At 46.7% G+C, this 20202-nt stretch overlaps 1 long non-coding RNA gene across 6 annotated transcripts in view; it reads left to right on the top strand.

The window, feature by feature from the left end:
- Positions 1–4505: 4505 nt before the first annotated feature.
- LOC120102491 (uncharacterized) overlaps positions 4506–20202 on the top strand; it is a 60061-nt gene continuing 44364 nt past the window's right edge. The window contains 4 exon segments of one of the 6 annotated variants that reach the window (NR_190535.1): positions 4506–4643; positions 12430–12575; positions 15808–15993; positions 17917–18111. This is a non-coding gene — a long non-coding RNA (uncharacterized LOC120102491). 6 annotated transcript variants of the gene reach the window in all.

Below are 20202 nucleotides of genomic sequence, written 5' to 3'. Positions count from 1 at the left end.
TCTTTCCCCACATCCGACATCTCTTTCCATCTGAGAGCCCAAAAGGCTGTTTTCTTCGCTAGCTTTCCTAGGATCCTAGAGTAGTACATGGCAGCGAAGCCTGTTTCCTTGGGGATAGACCCTCCGACACAAAGGCACCCCAACCAGCCTTTGCAAACTCGCGTCTGTCCAGCTAGTCTCCTTTGCTTTGCGACAGCCCGTGCCTGGCAGTTCATCTCCCACAGACAGGGAAATGGCAACGGCAACCTAACGATGGCACTGTGTGCTGGGCAGGGCAGAGGTCAGAAGTGTGACCTCTGGGTTTAGCTAGATGTTCTACTCACCCAGTGGCCATCCTTCCGGCCTCTATCGCCACAGTAGAACTGCGTTCCGGTACAGTCACACGAGGCCCACAGGGTGAGGTAGGGGTGAGGTGTTCTCTGGCAGTGTTGCAGGGGCGACTTCACTAGTCCAAGGGAGAAGTGGCACATTATTTTTTAGACTCAGTGGGTGTGTGTTTGAGTCTTGGCTCACTTGTGGGACCTGAAAGGGGCACTTTCTCTGTACCTTGGTTTTTCTCATCTATCCAGCGGGATAGCGTTAAGCTTTGAGGGCTGTTTTAAGGACTGAATGAATAAGCACGTGATGCATTATCAAGCTCAATATCTAGCTATTACTGTGGCAACCCTTGAGGTCCCGGTGGATAAACACCTGTCAGATTTCCATAAGCTCATTGCTTGAAATCCCCAGCAATACACTGAAGCTGGCTGTTGGGGTTGGTCTTGTGCACTGTGTACTCAGATGCCAACTTCTGTGCCCTAAGATCAGGTTGCACTCTGGACACGGGCATTGTGTTGACCAATGTGCTGTAAAGAATGTTCCTCAATAATCTTTGATTCATTAATAAATGACCAAAGCCTGTGCCTGGGCGGGAGAGGAAGACAGCATGTGAAATCCAATAAGGGTGTTTCAGGTAGGGACTGATATATTATTTTTCCCGCCAGGGAAATGAGCCAATTTAAACCAGATTAAATTATGTTAAATGAAGGTTTATTGGGAAGCTGGTCTCAGGCAGATGAGTTCACTGGCCCCAAGGAAGGAGGCCATGGAAGTTGCCATGGGAAGGGAGAGAGAGGAAAGGGGGTTTAGAGAGAGAGAGGGAGAGACCAAATGTCTGGATTATACAGGGAAGAACCTCTGGGGGAAGAGCAGCCTAGCCCCTGGGCTGGAAAGTTCAGGGTAGGGGGCAGGGTATGCCAGGTAGGGACTGGGAGAAGCTGGAGGCCAGGTCTACTTTTTTTTTTTTTCTTAAATATTTTTTTTAAAGATTTACTTTATTTATATAAGTGCACTGTAGCTGTCTTCAGACACACCAGAAGAGGGCATCAGACCTCACTACAGATGGTTGTGAGCCACCATGTGGTTGCTGGGAATTGAACTCAGGGCCTCTGGAAGAGCAGTCAGTGCTCTTAACCGCTGAGCCAACTCTCCAGCCCAGGTCTACTTTTGATATGTAAAATATGCACCTTAGTCTCTTGTATGAGGTCTGGAAACCAGACAGGGCCCATGTGGAGAAGAAAAGGTAAGGGAAGAAGCAGGTCCCCATGAGGCAAGATGGACACATGATGAGCACATGGCCAAAAGATGCTCACATTGAGGACATCCATGTAATAGAGCAAGACTCAGTTGGCAAGTAATGGAGCATTTATCTGGTTATTGATAGCCTAGCCAGGTTATAATAGCCTTAGAACTTGCCCAGTTTAGATTTGTAGCTTGTTAATAAATTCTGTTGTCTTCATGTTGTTCACTCAGGAGCTAAATGGGAAAGAACATGGCAGAAACTCCCTTTCTCCAGTATTTGGTCTAAGGAGAATCACGATGGGAAAGTCAACCTTTCATCTGTGAGGTTGATCCTTACTCTATGGCAGTCTTCCAGACTGTCAAGGCCTTAGAGGCAGCCTGCTTGCTTGTCTTGTGCTGCTTGTAACTCTTCTGATGGGCCCTAAAGAACAGAAGGCCTGTGCCTGTCAGCAGCCTCAGAGGACACATCCCATAATCACCAGCATCCTCTTCCCTCACTGAGTCCCTCATTAGGGTTCTGGTGACAGCCAAAGCCTCCAGGACTTTGTATTGCCAGCCTGACCTCAGCTTGGGGTGACAGTTCTATGAGCTGACCACCCACAGAGATGCTTTCCTTTATTACTCCCTGATATAACCCACATGGGGCTTTAGCAGAGTATTTAAGTGGTCCTAGCTCAGTATGGCAATGAGTGTATGATGCCTGAACCAAGAAGACACTGGCTTGTTACTAACAGATATTTCACCATCTCAGCCAGTATCTGTCCAGAGGGAAGAAGTCTTAACTCATGTCTGCATCTCCCAATCCCTTCCTCTTCCACTCTTCCTCCTTCTAGGTTTTCTGGAGCCTAGGGTGGCCTTCAACTGCTGTGTTCATACCCAAGGGTGACATTGTGCTGATCCTCCCAACTATACTTCCTGAGCGCTGGCTTTATAAGTTGGAGTTAAGTTTATATGGCACTGAGGATTGAACCCATGGCTTCATGCATGCTAGACAAGTATTCTACCAACTAAGCCACATGCTGCTGCTGCTGCTGCTGCTGCTGCTGCTGCTTCTTTTTTTTTCTTCTTCTTCTTCCTCTTCTTCTTCTCCTCCTCCTCCTCTTTTTCCTCCTCCTCCTCCTCTTCCTCCTTCTCCTTCTCTTCCTTCTCTCCCTCTTCCTCCTCCCCATCTTCCTCCTTCTCCTCCTCCTCTCCTCCTTCTCCTCCTCTTCCTTCTCTTCCTTCTCTCCCTCCTCCTTTTCCTCCTTCTCCTTCTTTTTCTCCTATCTCCGCTATCCTACAAGCATATACCACTATGGGACCTGGATTTGTGTATGTGTAAAATAAAGTCTGTTTGTATATTTTTCAGATTAGGAGGAGGGCTCTTGTGTCATGGCATCTGTGTGGATGTCAGAGGATTGAACAAGTTGTTTTTCTCCTGTTATGCAGGTTCTGGAGACTGAACTCAGGTTTTCAAGCTTACTACCAAGCCCCTTTACCGACTTGCTTGTTTACTTTTATTATTTTAAAGTGTGTGTGTGTGTGTGTGTGTGTGTGTACATGCACGGATGCATGCACAGTACCCTAGAATGCCTAAAATCCCCCATAAAGTCAGTGCTGGGAATCAAACTCAGATCCTGAAGTCAGATCTTTCTGAAGATCAGCAAGAGCTCTTAACCACTGATCCATCTCTCCAGCCTTCTGTTTTGGTTTTTTTGAGACCAGTTCTCAATCTGTAGTTGAGAGGTTATTCTGAAACTCATGGCCTCAGCCCCCAGAAGGCTGGGATCATAGCTATGAGCTGTCACATGGCTATTTTTCAGTCCCTTGTCCCTTGTTCATCTCTCCTTTGACTGTATCAGGATGCTCTTTATTTACTTACTAAAGTGTTCATTTTTGTATATGTATACTATTGTATGTTTGAGTATGTGTGTTTGCACATGTGCATATGAGTACCTGCAGAGGTCAGAAGAGTGTGTCAGCTCCCGGGGAGCTAGAGTCACCAGCGGTTGTGAACCGTTTGATGTGGGTGTTGGGTGGGTGTGGGTGACTTGAATTCTTCAAGAGCAGCAAGTTCTCTTGGCCACAGAGTCATCTCCAGCTCTCTTTGTTTTTATCTTTAATTAAAAAAAATTGTATAGATAGCAGCAACATGCACAAACCTCAAGGACACAGATACACAAACTTTAACCCCACCCCCAGATACAGATCCCTCCTTCACCCAGGCCAAGAAGCCCCCAGAAGCCAGATGAGGAGGTTAAGCTGTCCTACTGGCAACATTAAAACAAGTAAAGCAAAAGCAACAGGTGAGGTTAATTTTTAATAATGTATTTCATTTAAAGCAACAGATCTGAAATATAATTGTAGTAAATAATTAGTATTAGATTTGTGAGTGTGATATCACACTTTTGCTTACTGGGACTTTAGAGTCCAGCATCGGGTCCAGCATATCTCCACTAGCCTGGCCACATTTTAAGTGCTTAGCAGCCTCCTGTGGCTGGGGGCTACTGAACCAGACAGCATGGGATCCAGAACGTGAGGGGTGGCACTGATAAATGGAAGAGAAGCCAAGAGTATTCACTAATAGAGATATAAATTGTCCAAACCATCTCTTCTTTCCAATGCTACAGGTAGAACCCAGGGCCTCACACATTACCACTGAGCTACACCCCTTCCCCCGACTATATAAGTTATTGTCCCGCGCTACGTCTCGCCAGCAGGAACGACGCGGCACACACAGGATCCTACTACAGAAAAGCTTTAATGCGTCTTGAGAGGGAGAGCATAAGCTTACAATGCGGAGACGGAGAGTGAGGAATAACCGTCCCTTATATAGGAAACTATCCTCGCCTAGGACATGTCACTCTCTGACTGGTCGCTGCCAATTATGCCAGATGACGTACCAAAACGTACGTGTCCCTTTGAGTAGGGACGTTACCAGGCGCCTGCGTATTGCCCTTTTTACTAGGTGCGTTCTGCCGGATGCCGGTGCCATCTTGTAATGGAGTTTGTGAGGACAGCTCCTCACATATGTGAGGACAGCTCCTCACATCTCTGTGAGGACAGCTCCTCGGACAGCTCCTCACAAGTTATAAACCCCTAAGGTATTTCTATTGTGAGTACTGGTTACTTAGTTTTTTTCTTTCTTTTCTTTCTTTCTTTCTTTCCTTTTTTTTTTTTTTTTTGAGACATTGAGACAGGCTTTCTCTGTGTATCCTTGGCTGTCCTGGAACTGGAACTGGAACTCACTCTGTAGACCAGGCTACCTCTGCCTCCTGATGTGAGTGCTGGGATTAAAGGAGTGAACCATTACCACCCTGCTAAAGTTTTTTTTTTTTTTTTTTTTTTTTTTTGCATCAAGATAGGGTTTCCGAACTCACTCTTCAGACCAGGCTGGCCTCAGCACCACCCATACTTATAATTTTATTTTCATGAAAGTATACTAAGTCCACACCCAGTCTCAGTTCCCTTACACTTCGACTACAGAACAGGAAATCTGTGGCTGTCTTCGGTTCTCTTTTAGGCTTTCTTATGAGTGGAGCACGTTTTACACATTCTTGGGCCCAGGGGACATTTGAGTGAAAGGTTCTTCAGCTCCTGGCTAGACTTCTATCTTTAACCTTGAGTTATATCAGGCTTTTAAAGATGTAAATGGTACTGGAATAATGTTACACACTTTCAATCCAGGCACTCAGGAGGCAGAGGCAGGTAGATTTCTGTGAGTTTGAGGCTAGCCTGGTCTACAGATCAAGTTCTAGGGCAGCTAAGACTACACAGAGAAACCCTGTCTCAAAAAACAAAAACCAACCAACCAAACCAACAAAAAGTCATACTGTGTCTTTGTGTCCTATTCCTTGTTGCTCATCTAAAGTCACTTCAGGGGCATGGCCATGTCACAGATCAAATGCACAATGCTGAGCAGGACGTGATGGTGCACACTTGTGGTCCCAGCACTTGGGAGGTGGGGGCATGTAGTGGCTTAACTGAATGTTCCTCCGTAGATTCTGGCATCTAAACATTTGGTCGTCAGCTGGGGGCACTATTTGGGAAGGTTATGAAACCTTGAGAACATCTGACTATGCAGTCACTGAGGGAGGACTTTGAAAGTTTATAGCCCTGCCCTAATCTCAGTTAGCTATTTGCTTTCTGTGTGTGGTTGAAGATAAAACATCTCAGTTTCCTGCCACCATGCGTGCCTGCTGCCATGGCTCCCCCTGTACTCTTCTTATCTTCCTGAAACTGTAAGCCAAAATATCATGGTAGTCTATCCCAGTAATGAAGAGTAAACAAGGCAGAGAGGGTCAGGAGTTCAAAGCCATCCCTGGCTAGGTAATGAGTTCAAGGTTGCCCTGGGCTAGAGAAGATAATGATAGTCCCATAAGAATGTGTTGCCTATGCCAGGTAATGTGGCACTTGCTTTCAATTTCAGTATCTGAGAGGCTACATAGAGAAACCCTGCCTTGAAAACCTAACCAAACCAACCAACCAACCTACACCAAGGGAGCAAAGAACCTATTCATTCCTTCATTGCACTTCAGCTGAGGGTCCTAGCCAGGCATGGTTTGTCTCTTCCTTTGATGTAAATTGCTCTGCATTTCCAGTCAGTACACCTGCACTGCAGCCATCACTAACTGGCCGTGGCTCTTTGGGTGTGGATTAATTTATCACAGCCTCCATATGTACACACATACCTGCCTGGTAGTTATAGTGATAGCTGCATAAAAGAAATCAATGGGCAGCGATGGAAAAGAATAAGTACACATCTGCAGCAGGGAAAATGACACAGGACAGCCTGGCTTCCTTCCCTCTCCTCCACTTCCCGCTGTGAGGCAGAGGTCACACAGGCTCTCTTATCCAAATCACGGAATCCAGGGACGTGCTGGGGATGTCATACACACCTATGCTAGACTTCCACAAAAGAGAGACTCCAGTCTCCAGGTTTCTGATGTCAGTCCCTTACAGATGGAGCTGTAAGGTTTCCACTATATTCGCAGCTTAGGTCCAGGAACCTTGTCCGAGAATCACAGGGCCTCGTATGCGGCTCACACTCTGGGGCAGCCCGCTGGAAAGCTGTTCTTTCTCTGGTACTCCTTGAGAGTTGCAGCCACGCGTCTGTTAAGTCTTCGGCGCGGTCCCTACCACCTCTGTCAGATCATCTCCTTTGGGACGCTTTCCCAGTCAAGCCAACGTGATCCTTTCATGGGCATCTTTCTGGTCCCGTTTAAGGCGGAGCATCTCTCCCTGGCTACCACCCACAGGAGCTGCGCCTTTGTCATTTTCTCAGGCTCTTTCCTTGCTCCTTTAAGCCTATCGGAGATCCCGGGGTGGGGGTGGGGTATACATTCCTGGCTCTGTCTTTTAAGCTGCTGGGGTTAAAATACCCTGGGCTACGGGCAAAACTGTGGAAAACACACTCTCAACACTTACAGAAAGTATTTCTACCCCACGAGAATAGTATCCACGCCCCATAAAGCAAGATCAAGCAGTTCCGGAACACAAGAGCACTGGCCCAGTTCCCGCCTCCCTCGACCCCATCAAGTGTCATTGTTCCCAGGTTCCGGGCAGTGACAACAGCCAGGCCGGCTGGACCAGCTACAGCTCGGGACTCCTCTTCCCTAGCAGGATGGGAGGCGGGTGGGGGTGTGGAGCCTCAAGTCTGCAGCTGCCAATCACCGCGCAGCGCACGTGCCGCACGTTTCCCGACTCCCGGCGGGGGCGCGGGGCACGCGCGGGGGTCCGCGGGCTGGGGGGCTGGGCTGCTAGGAAGCCTGGAGTGTGAACGCGCGGGGTGGGGGTGCACAGAGAGGTGTGAACGCGCAGGAGGTCCGGGGAGATGCTCAAGGGTCTGGAAGAAGGATGCTGGCTGGAGGAATTCCTCCCGGGAACTCCGTGCCCACCGGGGTCTGTCCACTGCGCTGCTGCTTCCTGGGTAATTAGGGGAGCTCCAGGAAACCCCTTGTCTGTTCCCCTCTCACTAAGCACCGGGCCTTAAACAGGTGGAGATGGTCTGTTGTTGATTTGCGGGTATACCACCAACAACGCCAAGGGCACGGAGTGCATAATTCAAAGGTTGGGCTCCGGAGCGCCTGCTCAGAAAAAAGCAGATTCCCTCGGTCGTCTCTACCGTCTCCACCTCCAGCCAAAATGTGAAGAAATGTTTACTTCTGGTTGTGGCTTTAGAACACCAAGTATGCAGACAGAAGGGTTGAAGCCCAGGAAGCTGAGGGCTGTCCATGAACTGTGTTTGCAGGCCGGTCCCACCTGACCAATGCTAGACGTTTGTTACTGAGAACAGAGTCTTGCTATGTTCTCAGTAGCCTCGGCACTCGATGGGGAGCCCAGGATGGTCTCGAATTTGTAATAATCCCCCTGTCTCGGCCTTCCCACTGCTGAGACTATAGGCCCGTGCCACCACATCCTGTTCCGTTTTAGGCACTTCTCTGCTGTTTGGCCACACGAAGCAGAAATTAAGAAGGCGGTAGGTAGAATAAGTTTTTCTGGGGGCATATTTTAGGTCTTGGGTGTATGTCATGAGCTTCTTACTGCTGGGTTGGTGTGTCTGTAGCTCCCTGGGCTGTACTGTTTACACTCTTTGAAAGGGTTGTCTGTAACAACTTCCCAGAGAGGAGCTCCCTTTGAAGTGTGGGCAGGATTTGGATTCTCCTGACTTCACTAGTCTTTAGTTGTCTCAGTGGCTCCTTTGATGTGGTGGTGACCAGGCTTATTAGAGATTAGCCAGCAGGACCAATAGATCAATCATCCCTTCAAGTTCACCTCCACCATGATGTACGCGTCAAAAAGGCAAACTGAGATATGTCAGGAAGGATCTCAAAACTTTCATCGTCTTTATTGATTGAATTCAGAACCCGCTTTCTCATATGCACTAGTTTCTTTGTGTCTAGGAAATTATAAGAAGACCTCCAGGCTGAAGTGCCCTAGCTACATATGTTACTGTATTTAATCCTCAGAGTAACCATGAGGCTGTGTGCTTGCCCACACTTTAGGGAAGAGAAGCGGGAGGCTTCAGCTGTAGAGCCCTGGGACTGAGAGCCAGACCCCTTGCATTTCGCCTTCACTGAAAGTTACTTGGGTTCATTAAATGAATCCAACCATACAAAACACTTACATCAGTACCTGGCACGCACTTTGTGCACGCCTCACTCTTGCATCACTCCTTTAAAAGACTTTATGTTTATCTGTTTCTCTTTAGGAGTGTTATTGCCTGCTCGCATGTATGTGCACCACGTGCATTCGGATGATCTATCTGGACGGGGTTAAGGATGACGTGAGCTCCTGCGTAGGTGCTAGGGATTAAACCTTGGTCTTCTGCAAGGACAGGTACTCATGGCTGCTAAGCTTCCTCTCCAGCCCTGCTGTAAGCAGAGCTTGAGTTCTTGTAGCAGCGAATGAATGCAGAAAAGCTTTGGCTTTTTTTCTGGCTAGAGGGGCCTCCGCTTGGCGTTGGAGATGCTTTTCCATGGACATCTTCTCTTAGGCTCTCTTAGGCTGTATCTGGTCTTCCTTCCCCGCTGGGGAATATTATCAGAGTCAAGCTGTTCAGCTCTCTGCAGGGTACTTTGATGTCCTTGAGTTGGAGTAGAGTGGAATGTGGGGTTTAGTTTTTATTGACATAGTGTAACTGACGTTGTCTTAACATTTCACAAAGTAAATCAGCATATTTACTAAGCCACCCCCCTTTTTTTTTCTTTTGGTTTTGTTCTTAGAGACAGTTTCTCTGTGTAGTCCTGGCTGTCCTGAAACTCAATCTGCAGACCAGGCCAGCCTGGAACTCAATGATCCACCTGCCTCTGCCTCCTGAGTCCTGGATTAAAGGTATGCACCACCATGTCAGACTCCCCCCACCACCCGGTCTCATGTGACTCAATATACAGCCAATATGACTTTGAGCCACTCCTACTCCCACTTCCCCTGTGCTGGGATTACATTACCCCACCTGACTGATGCCTTACACTTTTAACAGTGTTATGAGTTGATTGTGTCCTCTCATGTTTGTAGATTGAAGATTGTCTTAGGATTTACTGCTGTGAACGGACACTGTGACCAAGGCAACTCTTATAAGGACAAAATTTAATAGGGGCTGGCTTACAGGTTCAGAGGTTCAGTCCATTATCATCAAGGTGGGAGCATGGCAGCATCCAGGCAGGCATGGTGCAGGCAGAGAGTTCTGAGAGTTCTACATTTTCATCTGAAGGCTACTAAGAGAAAACGGGCTTCCAGGTAGCTAGGGTGAGGGTCTTAAAGCCCACACCCACAGTGGCACCTACTCCAACAAGGCCACACCTCCAAATAGTGCCACTCCCTGGGCTAGGCATACTCAAACCACCACAAAGTCCTAAACTCTTCAAGTGTGATTTGGAATTTAGACCTTTGCAGATGTAACTGCTTAAGATGAGGTCATACCAGATGGAGTTGGTTGGGCCCCTAATCTATTATGACTTGTTTCCTCACAAAACAAAGCCATTTGAGCGTGGACCACACAGAGAGAGTGTGCAGAGAAAACAGCACATGAACGTAAAGACCGATATGGGAATGTGTGTCCACAAGCTGTGCAAGGTTGACAGCATACCCCAGAAGTAGACAGAGCCTCAAACAGATTCACCTTCCCAGCACAGAGGCCACCTGTCTGCTGACATCAGGATCCTGGATGCTAAGCCCTAGAGCCACCCAGTTTGGGGACTGTGTTATGATAGACCAGCCACACACTCCACAGGAACGGGAGTCTGAGGAAAGCTTTGACTGGGATCTGGTACTAAGATTTTAGAAATATTGCTTCATGGAGATTGAGATGACCAGTTCCATCTAAAATTACTTTATCTCTTTTCTAGCAGCATGGTATATGCACATGATTTAGAAAATGACATAGACTAAATACATGACAACGTAAAGTTAGAATTGTTCTTGGCTTCTCAACTCTGTAGCCCTCACCGCACCCCGGGATTTGCTATTATTTTTCTAAATAACATGCTGATATTAATATATATATATTATATATATATATAATATATATTACTGTAATGCTGGAAATTAACCCTCAAGCCTGTGGTCAGATGCTCTATTGCTGAGCTAAACACATACCTTTTTCTCCTTCCTCTTTTGTTTTTAGACAGGGTCTCTCTCACTAAGTTGCCTAGGTAGAAAATGAATTTCCAATTCATCAATCCTTCTGCCTCAGCCTCCAGAATACCACTACCAGGCCCAAGGACTTTCTATTTGGGACATTATGTGTTCCCTTCCCATAGGGTAGAAGAAGAGTTTGCCTTCTAGACATAGACTCTGAGAGGTCGATCCTAAGACAGAGTTAGCTACACCCCGTTTAAACGTACGGGCTGGTCAAATGCTCCTCTGCCCAGTTTCTCCCCCAATAAACACACACGTATAGCCCAGAACGGTGTGTTACAGCATAAGTTCATTCCTAACCATTGGGGTGCAGTCCTAACTGCAAGAGTGGCTCGCCATGGCCGAGCTGGGCACTCTGTGAGGCATGTCTGATCTCTCTCAGACCACTACTTCCACCTAATGGTCTTTTATAAAAGAATAACAGGGGAGATGTAGTGCCATATTGGATTTGGGCCTGGCTGCTTTGAAACTGCATGGCCACAGTTAAGAAGTCATGGGATTGTTGGACAGAGGCCTCTCCCACGTATTTACGGCACAGGAAGAAAAGACCAAGTAGTAAACACCCAGTGTCTCCACTGCATGACCCCGGCTGAGCCCGGCTGATGCATGTGGAACCGACACACCTGGACCACACCTGGGTGGTGGTCAATTTACTTCTGCCTTTTACTTCCTCGGCCTTTATCCTGGAGATTTAGGCTGGGCTTCTGGGATTTCTCCCTAATTAATTCAGGTCTCCTAGTCGGTCTTTTGTTACTGAAGTCACGAGCCAGATAGTCACGAGCCAGGGTTTCCCACTGTGCTTCCCAGATATTTTCTACCTGGAGACTTGGGTATATATGTGGTGAATAAAGCTACAGGAGTCTCTCACTCTTTTTCCTCACTCTCACTCTTCCTTCCGTTCTTCCACTCTCTCTCTCTCTCTCTCTCTCTCTCTCTCTCTCTCTCTCTCTCTCTCTCTCCCTTTCTTCCTCTCCTGGCTTGACACGATAACCTGTGTGTGTGTATGTGTGTTTCTTTCATCCTGTAGGCTTTCGCCCGATTCTCGGTACTGTGTCGGTGCTGGCGCCGACAATAGACCCTGGTCACCAGTGTACGCCTTTGGACAGCACAGGTTCAGGATGAATTGACCACAGGACTGTGCAACTCTATTTCAAAGCCTATTTTTAATGATGGTTCTTAAATGTTTTGACCTCCCTTGTAGCCAACCACCCATCAGAGGTTGTGGGAGGGAAAGGATATAGGAGAAGTGGACCTGTTTAGAAAGGTTCTTTGAGGGGCTGGGGATTTAGCTCAGTGGTAGAGCGCTTACCTAGGAAGCGCAAGGCCCTGGGTTCGGTCTCCAGCTCCGAAAAAAAAAAAAAAGAACCAAAAAAAAAAAAAAAAGAAAGGTTCTTTGAAGCGACTCAGTCTGTTGTCTGGAGGTCAGCAATTCAGTTCACAGGTTAGCAGCAGCAACTTGATCCACTTGCAAACACTTGATGGATACGCCAGCAGTCCAGTTCAGTAGAGTCGAATTAGCAATGATGGTCATGTGACCTAGCAGAGACAGACAAGCCTCAGCCTGGGCGGGTCAGCAGGAGGGACCAGGAGGAACACCAGGAGAAGTTCTCAGCTGTGCCTCTCTGAGGAAACGGAGATCAGAGAACACTTGAGACCCATGAGCATTGCACAGCTAGCTCTATTAGCAAGCCTGGCTCAGCTTCCATCACTGTCTGGAGTTTTATACGCCCTCCAAACATCATGTCTCCTCAGCACGTGAGTCTGTCTTAGCTGACAACATCCTGCCAATTGGCCTGAGTCTGAGGAAGTGGCAAGAAACTGCAGCACACTACCAGAAGTTTTTTGGTGCATTTCTACCTATGGTACCTGACAAATGGAGCTCAATGACACAATGTAAGGTGGGTCAATACGTGCATGTCATTGGCAAGGAGTCCTTCATCATGTGTCCTTTCACATGCTTGCTTTAGTAGAACATCCTCTCTCCTGTGTCTGCTTCATCGAAAAGTTCCTACACGAGTCTGCCTTAGTTCTTCACCTGTGCCCACTAAAGCTAACCGTTCCTTCATGTGTTTACCCCAGCAAAACACCAAATAACCAACTTTCTAAAGGACCCTTAAGTTTCCACTTCAGGGTTAGTGTCTTTTTGGGAATAGCCAGAGAGGCAGCAATTCTGAACTTGGAGAAATTGATGTCTGGTTGGTTGGCTTGGCAAGGTAGGGTGTTGCCAGGTGTTGCTAATAGTAGATACAGAGAAGGGTTTGGTTTCAGATCCCGGGACAAGGGGCTGGGGTGCATATCTTACATACCAAAGCAGACCTGGCCTCCAGGTTCTCCTAGCATCCTTCAGTCCCTACCTGGCATACTCTGCCCCCAACCCTGAATAGCCCTGAAGGGGCTGCCCTTTCCCCAGAGGCTCTTTAGATAATCCAGACATTTTGGTCTCCTCGATCTCTCCTCCTCGATCTCTCCTCCTTCTCTTCTCTTCTTCCTCTTCCTCTTCTTCCTCTTCCTCTTCTTCTTCCTCCTCTTCTTCTTCTCCTCCCTCCTCCTCCCCCTCCTCCTCTCCCTCCTCCTCCTCCTCCCCCCCTCTGTCTCCTGCTGTGCATCCTTCTCTCTTTCTCTTCCTCCTTCCCTCTCTCTCCCCATTCTCTCCTCATGGCGACTTCCCTGGCCTCAGACCTTGGGGCCAGTGAACTTGTCCCCCAAGAGCAGCTTCCCAATAAACCTGTACTTAATACATTCGAGTCTGGTTTGAAATGGCTTATATCAACAGTGGAGAAATAACTTATCAAGAAGAATATATTTGGGCTGGAGAGATGGCTCAGCGGTTAAGAGCTCCCCACTGCTCTTCCAGAGGTCCTGAGTTCAATTCCCAGCAACCACATGGTGGCTCACAACCATCTATAATCAGGTCTGGTGCCCTCTTCTGGTGTATCTGAATTTTTTAAATTTATTTTACGCATATGAGTACACTGTCGATGTTTTCAGACACACCAGAAGAGGGCATCGGATCTCATTACAGATGGTTGTGAGCCACCATGTGGTTGCTGGGATTTGAACTCAGGACCTCTGGAAGAGCAGTCAGTGCTCTTAACCGCTGAGCCATCTCTCCAGCCCCTGGTGTATCTGAAGACAGCTACAGTGTACTTATATATAATAAATAAATCTTTAAAAAAAAAAAAGAATATATTTTCAGTGGTAGAGAGCTTGCCTAGGAAGCGCAAGGCCCTGGGTTCAGTCCCCAGCTCCGGAAAAAAAGAACCAAAAAAAAAAAAGAATATATTTTCTTTTCCTGGGCTGAGTCCACATTGTGAGGCCAGCTGTGGATGAGGAATTTGGAAGCCTGCTTCTTAAACCTGAGAGTTGCCAACACATATAGGGTTGTATCGCGAAAAGTAGAAAGTCATGAAACATTTGTTGAAAATTAAATATGTAATGCAGCCACAGTGTTTCTGGGAATGCTCTCACATCCGTATGTCCTCTCTATGGCCTTGGTTGAGAGCATACTACGCAAACACTTTGCACTGTGAATGTTATCAGGCTACGCCGTGCCAATGTTCACTGTCCACACACATCTCTACTTAAATTCAAGACTGTTGTGTAGGGTTGGGGGTGCAGCACTGTTAGTAGACTGCTAACCTCGCATGTACAGAACCCTGGGTTTGAGCTTTAGCTCTGCATAAACTTGGCATGCAGTACATCTCATAATCCCTGAACACCAGAGGTGCAGACAGGAGGATCAGAAATTCAAGGTCACACAGGGCTACATAGTGTGGTAGAAGCCATACTAGAACACATAGAGCATATTGTAAAACACACACATGCGCGCGCACACACACATGCACACACTTAGTATAGTATGTTATAACTGTAGTATTTTTTCTTTTTTTTTTTTTTCCAGAGCTGGGGACCGAACCCAGGGCCTTGCGCTTGCTAGGCAAGCGCTCTACCACTGAGCTAAATCCCCAACCCCAACTGTAGTATTTTTTTTTTTTTTTTTGGTTCTTTTTTTCGGAGCTGGGGACCGAACCCAGGGCCTTGCGCTTCCTAGGTAAGTGCTCTACCACTGAGCTAAATCCCCAGCCCCAGTATTTTTATTGAACACATATTTCTGCTCTTATAGAAGAAAATGGTTTAGATGAGAGAATAGGCTTTCAGTATGTTTCAACTGTTGCTCATATAAATATCAAGTCAGCATATCTTTTTTTAAAAAGATTTTATTTATTGTATGTATGTGAATACACAGTTGATGTCTTCAGATGCACCAGAAGAGGGCATCAGATCTCATTACAGATGGTTGTGAGCCATCATGTGGTTGCTGGGAATTGAGCTCAGGACCCCTGGAAGAGCAGTCGGTGCTCTAACCGCTGAGTCATCTCTCCAGCTCCAAGTCAGCATATCTTGTATTGTGAATTGTATTGTGTTAGAATGTTGGATTTTAGAAGTTGGATTTTAGCCAGGCGTGATGATCTGACCTCTAATCCCAGCATTCATAGGCAAACACAGGTGGAGTTCTCAGTTCAAGGCTAGCCTGGTTTATAGAGTTAGTTCCAGGACATCCAGGACCACATAGAGAAACCTGTCTCAAAAAACAAAAACAAAACAAAGAAGTTAGAACTTAGACTTGACATTCACAAGAAATAAATATATGGATTATGGTTTATGATTTGGAGAGAATTTCTAACACTTTCTGAAATGGCCTGAAACATAATTATGCTATTTAAAATGTTTAAATATTTATTTTACATGAATGAGTGTTTTGCCTGTAGGTATGTCTATGTACCATACATGTATGTGCCTCGTGCTCACGGAGGTCAGAAGAGGGCATCCGATCCCCTGAATTTAGAATTTGAGAGAGTTGTAAACTGTCACAAGGATACTGAGAATGGAACCCAAGTCCTCTGGAAAAGCCAGTGTTTTTAACTGCTCAGCTATCCCTCTAGCCCTGCCATTAAAACAAAACAAAACAAAACTTCATATTTATGTAAAACAACATTCTCAGTATTGATGATAATAAATAAAAATATCAATCAACTCAGAAAAATGTTGAAGATATTCTATATTTCACAGCATTAAATATTTAGGCATGCTTTATTAAATTCTTTTTTTTTTTTTTTTCTTTTTTTTCAGAGCTGGGGACCGAGCCCAGGGCCTTGCGCTTGCTAGGCAAGCGCTCTACCGCTGAGCTAAATCCCCAACCCCGCTTTATTTAATTCTTTATGTAAAATAAATACAGCCATCTCATTGGTAAGGGCAAAATTATATGTGAATGAAACAGAATGAAATAAGAGGGAGGAGGACAGGACCACTCCTAAGGTATGCAGAAGATTTTTATTGTAGATATAAGGGAGACAGTAGGCAGAGGGAAGAGTCTGGGCTGAGCACAGTGGGCCGCCTAAACCAGACCATGAGATGAGAGTGAGGGAGGAAGAACAAGAGGGAAGCAACTAAGGGAGGTTGTCCCGGCAGAAAGACCAAGATAATGTTGTAGCCAAAATGGCTGAATTATACAGGGATCAGGTGGTGGGTGGGAAGAGGAAGCTGGAGGTGGGGGTGGGGGTAGTGTGGGGGTGGGGGTGGGGTGGGGGTGGTATTGGGAGGGAGCGGTTTGGGGTAGGGGGCGGGGTGAGCACTGCTGGGAGGACCCACAGGTATTACGTGGTGCTAGGAGAGCTGGCCAGCGTGCTGGAACTGTTGTGGGAAGTTCTGGGAGAAGCGAGTTGGGCAGGTTATGTAAGTTCATCATTCCTGGGACGAAGGGACACACTTCTAAAACTGTGAGAATCCAAGTAGGCGGAGAACAAACGTTCTGTCAGACTTTCATAATTCAGTCATCTCATGTCTTCACTAGGCCGCATTAGAATATAGCTCCAAGGCCCAGGAGGTGTGCAACATTTTGGCATTGATGCTGCCATCTACAAAGTTCACACGAGGGAACTGTGCAATCGATTTCCAAATATCGTACGCCCACTTGAGAAAACAAAAGCAAACCCCTAAACTCCCTTTTCTGTGTCCTGAGGCCACACTGCTGCTCTCTATGTGTGCTATGGTGCTAGAGCACAGTCCTAGGCCTAGCAGTGACACCGTAGCAGGACAAGCATTTAGAAAGATCCTTCCACCCACTGACAGAATGTTGGCACAAAGCTAAAACTGTAACCAAACGTGTTACAGAAGAATCTCAAGGAAAAGAACTGCAGGTAACAGTAGTGGCTGCAGGAGCAAGACAGTGGAGGAATGGGAGGCCATGTCCTTACTCCCAGGAGATGGAGGCTTCAAGGTTAGTCTAGCTCACAGGGTTTGCTTATTTAGGAGGGATGGTATTCTTGGAAAATATGCAGACTGAAATCGCCATTGAAATGGCCTCATGTGAAGCTGCTTGTTCCAATAAAGTTCTGGAAAGTTCCATGTAAATAATCTGCCTCCCGGGGTTGGGGATTTAGCTCAGTGGTAGAGCGCTTGCCTAGGAAGCGCAAGGCCCTGGGTTCGGTCCCCAGCTCCAAAAAAAAGAACCAAAAAAAAAAAAAATCTGCCTCCCTTTCATGATGAACTAGTGCTCCCCCTTCCCACATCTCCTCTGTGTGTGTGTGTGTGTGTGTGTGTGTGTGTGTGTGTTCATACAAACACACATAAGTGTAGAGGTCAGAGGTCAGCACTAGGTGTCCTTATCAGTTGGTCCCCACTTTATTCTTTGAGGCAGTCTCTCACTATACCTGAAGTTCACCAGTTGGACTAAACTGTCTGGCCATTGACACTCCTGACCCCTGCCAGGGACCTGCGTGTCTCCATCTTCCTGGCATTTCAGCCAGTACTGTGGGGTTTGTTGTTGTTTGTTTTTCTAATATGGGTTTTAACAGAGCCAAGTCCTCAGCCCTCACAATGTTTTAAGTACGTCTACGGGTTTGTGTTGGTCTACTTTCACAGTTGTCCTGAGGCCTGTGCCGTGAGTTGGGCACACCCAGCGTAGGAAAGGCAAGTGAACTTTGGAATACAATCCAGGCTGATTTCCTTGTTTGTGACTTAACCTGGTACCACTCACTTTGAGCCCCAACTTCCTCCTCTGTAAAACAAGAATCAGAATGCCTCTCCTGAGGGCTGCTGTGTGAATCATGGAATCTGGTAGATGGTCTTAACTGCCCATTCCCCACTTTTTTTGAGGCAGGGTCTCCCGTAGTCGAGGCTGATCTCAGACTGCTATGTAGCCGTACCTGACCTTGAACTTCTGATTCTTTCTCTCTCCAGTATTATATGCATGGACTACTGTATCTACCTGGCTTAGCAACTTCGAATAAGCATTACCTTCAGAGCTATCGAGACAGCTCCTTCGGTAAAGATGCTCACTGCAAAAGTCCGGTGGTGTGAATTTGAACCCTTGTAAAGGTGGGAGGAGAGAATTTACTCCACAAAGTTGTCCTCGATCTCCACACTTGTGCCATGGTATGTACCCCTGGCCTTATACATATCATGCATACGCAAATAATAATAAATAAAAAAACCCTTACCTGTATGTCATGGTGTCTTATGCCATATAGAAGGTTAAGGTAGGTTAGAAAGTGGAGTTTTAAGGATTCAGTCAATTTATTCTTGAGGCTCAAAATAAAATTTGGGATGGAGATGTAGCTCTGCCGGTAGCGTTTGCTTACAATGCACAAAGCCCTGGGTTTGATTCCCAGCATCACGCATACCAGGCATGGTGGCACATGGCTGTACAGGTAGGAAGATCGGTAGATCAAGGTTATTCTTGGCTACATAATAATTCCGAGCCCAGCCAGGAGTATATGAGATACTGTTTCAAAACAAAATGAAGTAAAACTGTTAGCATTTGGATTCTGAAACAAACCTGAACAAGTTTTGGGCCCTAGAGGTCTACTCAAGGTGAGGGTGTGTGTGCGTGCGTGTGTGCATGCGTGTGTGTGTGTGTGTGTGTATGTGTGTGTGTGTGTGTGTGTGTGTTAGAGTAGGGTGTAGGGTGAGACGTTTGGGTTGGTGTCCTTGACAATGTGCGAGTGGGAAGAGCTATCTGATCCGTTGCTGTTCATAGTTCCCCTTGTGTTGTATCTTTTCCACTTCACTGTTCCCCTTTTCATCTGCCTCAGATTCTGAAGTCTTCGCTATCTCAGGATAAATTCTTTTCCCTCTCCAGGCAGATCACTTCCCTCTTCACAGCCTAGAGCCTTGACCAAGTTGTCTCCATCCCCCAGTGGCCTCTGCTTTCCACCTACCTGTGGGGAACTGTGAACTTGGTTGTGCCCAGGCTCAGACCACAGCCATTCCCACCACGGTCACAGGCAAGCCCAGGAAACAATTTTAGTTCATTTTGTAACACAGTGTAGGTCAGTGTGCAGGTGTAAGTACACACACACACTCACACACACACACACACACACACACACACACACACACACACGTCATCCCTGTGTATCTGTGGACCCCCACACTTCAGAGGGAATCTAGGCAGACATTTGTCTTTAAACTCTTATAGTTTTTCCTCTAAACTCGGGGTGGTGTCCTCATTCTGAGTCATCAGTGGCTTGCTGAGCTGTCTAATTTGCATCATATCAGATGTAAATTCAGTTCCTCCATTTCATACCCAGGAAACCCAGGTAGGGGAGCCTCCCTGGACACACCCTACTGGCTTGACACACCTGCACAGCTGCTCACATCTGAAGCCAGCTCTTCTGTGGTTCCAAAGGCTGTTCTAGTCTCCTCCCTCAGAAGCACACGTGAAGGGACAGAGTGGATATTTTCTAGGGTTGCTTACCCACGATGACGCCTGTGTCTTCTTGTGATTCCTTGGCAGTGGGGACAGTTTGCAGTCTGATTTCTTTGCTGCAGAGGCCCTCAGGGATATCCTGTACCCTTGTCATCCTTATGCCCTGGCACCAACTCCCCTCCTGCCAGTGGACCTTCTCTTTCTGTTGCTTCATAGGTTATCTCTTCCTTTTTTTTTTTTTTTTTTTTTTTCGGAGCTGGGGACCGAACCCAGGGCCTTGGGCTCGCTAGGCAAGCGCTCTTCCGCTGAGCTAAATCCCCAGCCCCTATCTCTTCCTTTTTAACCTAAAAATAAAAATTTATTTAATGTGTACAGGTGTTTTACCTGTGTGTATGACATACGTTACACAAAATTAAAAGAGAAGATGCAGAGTTAGGGATTTAGCTCAATGGTAGAGCGCTTGCCTAGCAAGTGCAAGGCCCTGGGTTCGGTCCTCAGCTTGGGGGGAGGGCGTGCTTGAAGGCACAATGATGGCCCAAGACAATAGCAGAGGTTGGCACTGAAATTCTTAAAGGAACAGCTGACAAGTTGTCTTTCAATCTATTTGGTAAATATCTAGGATGTAATACACACCTCAGAAGTGATTATAGACATATAGAAAGCTGGGAAAGAATGCTAGAAGAATCCCAGTATTTCTGTCCTCAGATTCTGCAAATGTTAACGTTTGCCATGTCTGCTTTGTAACCCCTCTCCTATCACACACGGTCTTCATGAACTGTAGGCAATAAGTCATAGGCATCATAAGAGATCATGTA

Source organism: Rattus norvegicus, chromosome 4 (genome assembly GCF_021556685.1).
Source record: "Rattus norvegicus strain SHRSP/BbbUtx chromosome 4, alternate assembly SHRSP_T2T, whole genome shotgun sequence".
In the NCBI taxonomy this organism is placed as follows: domain Eukaryota; kingdom Metazoa; phylum Chordata; class Mammalia; order Rodentia; family Muridae; genus Rattus; species Rattus norvegicus.
The sequence above is the reverse complement of the archived record's forward strand: the minus strand, read 5'-3'. Positions and strand labels throughout refer to the sequence as shown.